We start from the raw sequence: 6,231 nt of genomic DNA, 5'->3' as shown, positions 1-6,231 counted from the left end.
CCACACTGCCGACAACGGGAGCTAAAAGCATTTCATGCTTAAAAGGCTCAAATGGGAAGGAAGTAGCGATAAAAAAGTGCTTAAAGTGGGACAGTCAACATGGGATGCGAGGGACGAACACAACGATAAAGAATCGGTAATGACTGCCACTGCAGAAATAGAAGGATCAAGCTTGCGCAGAGCAAGAACTACTGCCAGAAACTCAGCTTGAAAAATAGGGGTGAAATCCGGAAGGCGCAGCGAAAAGGACCAGTCTAAACTCGGACTGAAAATTCCCACCCCTGCCCTTTCGTTGCACTGAGAGGCATCGGTTTGCTATTGCAATTGTTGTAGGTAGGGACCTTAAATGATCCTCTAATAGTCCATTTAAAATACGGGGTGGTAAAAGTTTTGCGTTTTGATGAAAAATGTTGTCGAAAAAAATGTGGACAGAGGACTCACTGCTTAATGCTGGAAGGATGTTGTAAATCTGCACGTTTAAAGGCTCAAGCAGCCTTTGCACGAACATAACCTGTGGGGTATGATGATGATGATGATGATGTCCTCAGGCTGAATGGCACATACCCACGGCAGGGGATTGGCCAGGGTGCGTAGCGGATACAAACCCACTCATGTACAAGGAATGGAGTATATTTAAATTTAAAATTTTGGGATGGAGAGCTAGAATTTGTACAAAACAAAAAATACGAAGAAAAGTTGTGAATTCACATTCTAGCAGAGGAATCTACCAGATGAAATTATATAATCGTGAATAGAATCGAACACTGGTTTCAGGGCATATCCCTTGGCGCTTGCCCCGAAGGACAAGAGAATCTGAATAGATAGGGGAAGCCCAAGCCGAGCGAGGGGGTACTCCAAGTAAATTCTACGGAGAGCAGCGAGCCGCCGGCAGGAGAGGAAAAAATGTTCTATAGACTCAATTTCGCCACAAGACTCACAAAGGTTGGATATCGAAAGCCCCGATCGGCATAAATAAAGATTTAGCCGCAGTATCCTGCAGTGCAAAAGGGTCATGGACACCTCACATTGCCTCGAACTGCCCATCCGCACACTCAAAGGAAATGCCAGGTGTTGAAAATCCGCTGCAGCGAGGAGAGCCTCATGGCTCAAGGTGTGGAAACGCTGGAATCGCTGAAAGCGTGCTAGAGTCAAGTAAACGGTATTTGGGACGAAAGGGACAATAGGACCATGAAGGGCAGACTTTGCTAAAGAATCAGCCCTCTCATTAGAAACAAAGCCACAGTGCCCAGGCACCCAGTGAAAGCGAACTTCTGTAACATGTGGAGGAATAAAAAAACTGCCTCTCCCGTAACCGAGAGTAGAGTAAGCATGAAATGTTTACGGGCATAATGCGAAGCGCACGCGGACACGACGAGACGCAGGCCTGACAAGAATGTATAAGCAGCGCGTTCGAAACTGTCCGAAGTGCGTAGAGGCGAAAGCGTGTTCAGCACCACTTTGCCTATGTGACACTGGTGATGTTACCACTGGGTTACGTCACACATAATTCATGACGAAGTAATGACAAATTACTGATTAGTATGTAATGACTGATTAATGACTAAATACTAATAAACTGCTAATTAATGACGCTTAAGCTTCGCCTTTAGGAGTGGAACGCGACAGCGTGTTGTAGCGCCCGCGGAACGCCACCACCCGTTCGGCGTGATGCTTCGTCCTTTGAACGCGACGCTTTTTGAGGAAAGGAAATTACGCAGTAATTCTCTGCCATCTCGGTGGACACCCGAGCCGCACCTTACAGGAAGGTAGGAACGCCACCACCCGTTCGGCGCGATGTCTTGCCCTTTGAACGCAACGTTTTTTGAAGACAGGAAATGGAGCAGTAATTCTCTGTAATCGCGGTGGACACCCGAACCGCACCGTAATGGAAGGGAGGAACGCCACCACCCGTTCGGCGCGATGTCTTGCCCTTTGAACGCAACGTTTTTTGAAGACAGGAAATGGAGCAGTAATTCTCTGTAATCGCGGTGGACACCCGAACCGCACCGTTACAGGAAGGGAGGAACGTCACCAGCCGTTCGGCGCGATGCGTTGCCTTTGAACGAAACACTTTTTTGAGGAAAGGAAATGGCTCACCACCCCAATTCCTGTGTAATTTTCGTGAGCATGTCAGTTGATTCGTACATAAAAAAAAATTTTAGTGGGCGACTTTAATCTTCCAGGAGTTAACTGGGCACATTGTTCTTCTAGTGGTGAATTTAGCACTCATGTTAGTTACATGCGTGATATAATCTTATGCCACAATTTGCAGCAAGTTTTCAACTTACCAACGCGAGTGCATGGTACATCATGATCAATGCTTGATCTTGTCTTCGTGAGCAAAACAGTCGAGAACTTTTCAGTATCAAGTGAACATGGAATGTCTGATCATAGGATGGTGTACTACTCGTGTCATTTAAAAAAATGTACCGCTAAGAAATCAAAAATTGTACGAGTGAAGGACTTCACACGTGCCAGAGAAAAAAAGCGTGTTAGATTACCTCGATTTACACCGAAGCAACTTTCACAGAAGCAATGTAGTAGAACTTTGGGAAAAGTTCAAAAACATCTGCACTTATTGTATCAAAATTTTTGTTCCAATGAAACAAAGAAAACAGGAAATGAAAACCCTTGGATAACGCGTGAAGTCATTGACTTGAAAAGAAAAATAAAGCGCTTAAGGTGACGGAACGCCTGACGAACTACAGTAGAAAACTTACAAGCTACGCTGAGCTCGTCAATTGGGCAAGCCAAACGACATTATTTTAATAACACTTTGCCGCACTTTATTCGTACGGCTCCAGAAAAATTCTGGAAATTTCTGAGTAAAGATAACAAGGCAGTGGATCAATTAATAAAAGATGGCATTCCCGTTGTTGAAAAGCAAAGTACCGCCGAACAGTTTAATGCATTCTTCCACAGTGTGTTTACTAACTCAGAAGAGCTTCCACTTCAATTTTCGCCTTTATCAAATGTATCTCCTGAATTTGTATCCGCCCAAGGTGTGCTTTCTGTGCTCATTAATCTAAAAACAAATTCTACTCCCGGACCGGATAACATACCGAATGTTTTTTTGCGCCGATACGCAGAAATGCTGTCACACTTTCTGGTAATAATTTTCAGTGCGTCACTGTCCACTGCAGCCCTTCCCCCTGACTGGCGAAAGTCACGTGTAGTGCCAATTTCGCTAACATCATCTTGTTGTAAAATGCTTAAACACGTCATAGCCAACTTCATCAGAGATTTTCTGGAGGATAACAATACACTTTCACCTCCACAGCATGGTTTTCGTAAAGGATTTTCTACGATGACACAATTAACAACTGTAATCCCGGTGCTAGAATCCAGGTGGACGTTATGTTTTTATACTTCAGGAAAGCCTTTGACCTTGTTTCACACTCTAAGCTTATTGTAAAATTTAAACTGATTAACCTTCCTCCTTTCATTATTAAATGGGTTGCTGTGTACGTCACTGATCGTAGACAGTTGGTTAATATTGATGCTTACTACTCCCATGAACTTCCAGTTACTTCCGGCGTCCCTAAGGCAGTGTGCTAGGACCGTTGTTGTTCTTAATATATATTAATGACATTGTGAGCGTTATTACCGAACCCGTCCAAATACGATTGTTTGCAGACAACCGTCTGCTTTTCAGGGAAGTGCCAAGCGAGGATGACGTCATATTGGAAGCCAGCCAACTCGCTGCCGCATTCAGAAGACAGGGTGACGGGGATTATGCCGCTTTGATTCTGCACGCAGCCGCTGCAGTTTGTCTCCGGTGACGAGATGGACGCCGATGAAGATCTCCAGGCGTACAAATCGAGTCGCGGTTCGCCGTTACGATCGGCATTGGTGCCAGCCCGCTGTTGCTGAGTGAAAAGGGGTGTGGTAAGGCACGTGAGGCCATACGCGTGTATCTGCCCCGTGGCTTCATCTCCCACGGCCTACGTCACTCAAGCAACAGCCAGTGACGAAGCACTGTATGAAACAAACAAGAGGTGAATCGTTACAAGCTTAGGGCGCCAGAACTGATTTGTGAGCAGAAAAGTATCTTAGGGGAACATGCCTCTGTGGGAGTCGACGGCGATAGATCCGGAGCATGTCGAGCTTCTTGTAAGAGCTCGCTTGGGACACATACTCAGCAGCGGTAGGTTCCGGCACCTCGAAAAACTCTGCTCGCGAGCAGCGTGTGAACACAGATGTTTACTAGTGCGGCACAGGGTGGCGTCGTCTGCAGCGGAGAAACCTCCCTAGAGTAGCCGCGTCAATAAAAAATACGGTTATTCTTTCTGCAGTGCCACTATCTCTCTGGTCATTCGTCTCTGAAGCCGTTGAAAAGAAAAAAATTGTCGCAAGCATTTATAACGGACGACAAAATGGCAGCTGCTCGGCTCGAAAGCGCAGCCGGTACGACCCACATCTGCCCAGGGCATTTGCAAGTGCACCGCTTGTAATCTGCAGCTGTCGGGGGATGAATGTTTAGGGCGATTTTGTTGTCAATTCCTTCCATTTCTTCTCATGTCGAAAATCCCCAGAAAAGAAATTTGAAAATTAGTAAACTGTAAGAAACTGTTAAGGAAATATTCACGATAATGGTGTATTGTTCCCGTATGTAGCATAATCTTTCTTTTAGAGTGTTTCCATCGATCGCATTGAAGAGATCGAACAGTTTACACTGCCGCAAAAAAACAATGGGGAACGCTTTTGACGACAGCAAAACGTTAATGGAAAAAAAATTCAAGGCTATCTTCGGGTGACCTGCGGATATATTTATTGTTACACTGAAATCACATTGTATGAAAAAACGACGTCTGTAAACTGTTTCCCGTTTCAAAAACGCTTTTGCAAAAATTTCCCGCTCAGAAGCGCTTTTGTCCAGAATTGTTTGGTATGTATAGCGCGAGTAAATGTTTAAGCAACATTGATTTCAGCGAGCCTCTCTTGCCAAACCGACTAACCATCCACCCCGGCTCTACCCATTGATGCCGGAATCAATGCTGCAAGGTTAGCTTTCACGACTCAAAGACTCAACTCGGCAGAAGTAAACCAGCGTCTACTATCAACGCTTCCTTCAGCACCTGAAGTACAAGCCGTGCAAGCAGTGCTTGCTAGAGACAGATAGCAAAGAATTCTACGACTTCCCTTCTTTGGATAGGACAAAGCAGTAGAAACTACGCCCCCCTAATGGCCAAGAGAGTGCGACACGGCCCTTTCGCCCTGGCGCTCGACGCTCTTAAGCTCGGATATTGCGACCTCGGTGCATGAACACAATCTCCGCGCCTGAGAACGGTGATCCTCCCCTGTAGAAGGCCTAAGGTCCACCGCCAACATGGGCAACTGAAATCATACGGGTGGTATTGCTGCAACACATCGGAACATACCAGCGGGTTGCTGAGCCGCATTTTTGTCCATGCCACCTCCCACGCCTCGGACGACAGAAGAGTTCAGCAATCCGCGGTGTGGTGCATCCACTATGGACATTAGGGGTATATATTTCTGCATGGCCTTTTAGTAGAGCACTCGACGCTTTTCAGGGACGCAGTGGATTATATTCTGAATGTTATAAGAACTTACGATCGCGCGGCGGCGGGTTTAGATAGGCGCACCAGGCTATGCACTCGGCCCCTGCAAGAGTGATAAGCAACACTTTGTCGGACACCAACGGTATGCTTTGCCGTAGTCCTGGCGGAACCCTTCGCAGGCACATGGAACACCTGCAAAAAAAAACTAGAAAGTACACTTAAGCTCCGGCTGAAGAGTATGGTTCGATAGCATTAATGAAGTTATTATGCGGAATTGGACATTCACTACTAAATGTTGCCGAGTCGGCAGCAGTAGCCGACCGGAGACTGCTCGGCACACAGCTCGTGCGCCGCGTTGGTGGCTTCCGTGACGGAACTTTCTTCCTTTCTTTATTTCATTCATTTTCACTCAACATAGAAAAAAGGAACAGGAGCTAAAGGCTCATAGCCTGACAGAGGCTCCTGCCCCAGGTAGCACAATTTGGCATTTCAGTGCATACTTAATAGAAAGAAAAGATAGACAGAGAAACAGCTCTCAATTACATAAACACATTTGAACATGCAAATATTTGAACATATAAAAGCGAACATATAAATATGAAATTAGACAACACTTAGTAGAATTTAAGGGAAAGAAGAACCGCTAAATGCACATCTCGGCACTCTACAAAACTCATGCTATTGCAAACACACACACACACACCGTATA

Source organism: Amblyomma mixtum, chromosome 1 (assembly GCF_055824585.1).
Source record: "Amblyomma mixtum isolate Tamu chromosome 1, ASM5582458v1, whole genome shotgun sequence".
Classification (NCBI taxonomy): domain Eukaryota; kingdom Metazoa; phylum Arthropoda; class Arachnida; order Ixodida; family Ixodidae; genus Amblyomma; species Amblyomma mixtum.
Note: the sequence above shows the minus strand (reverse complement) of the source record.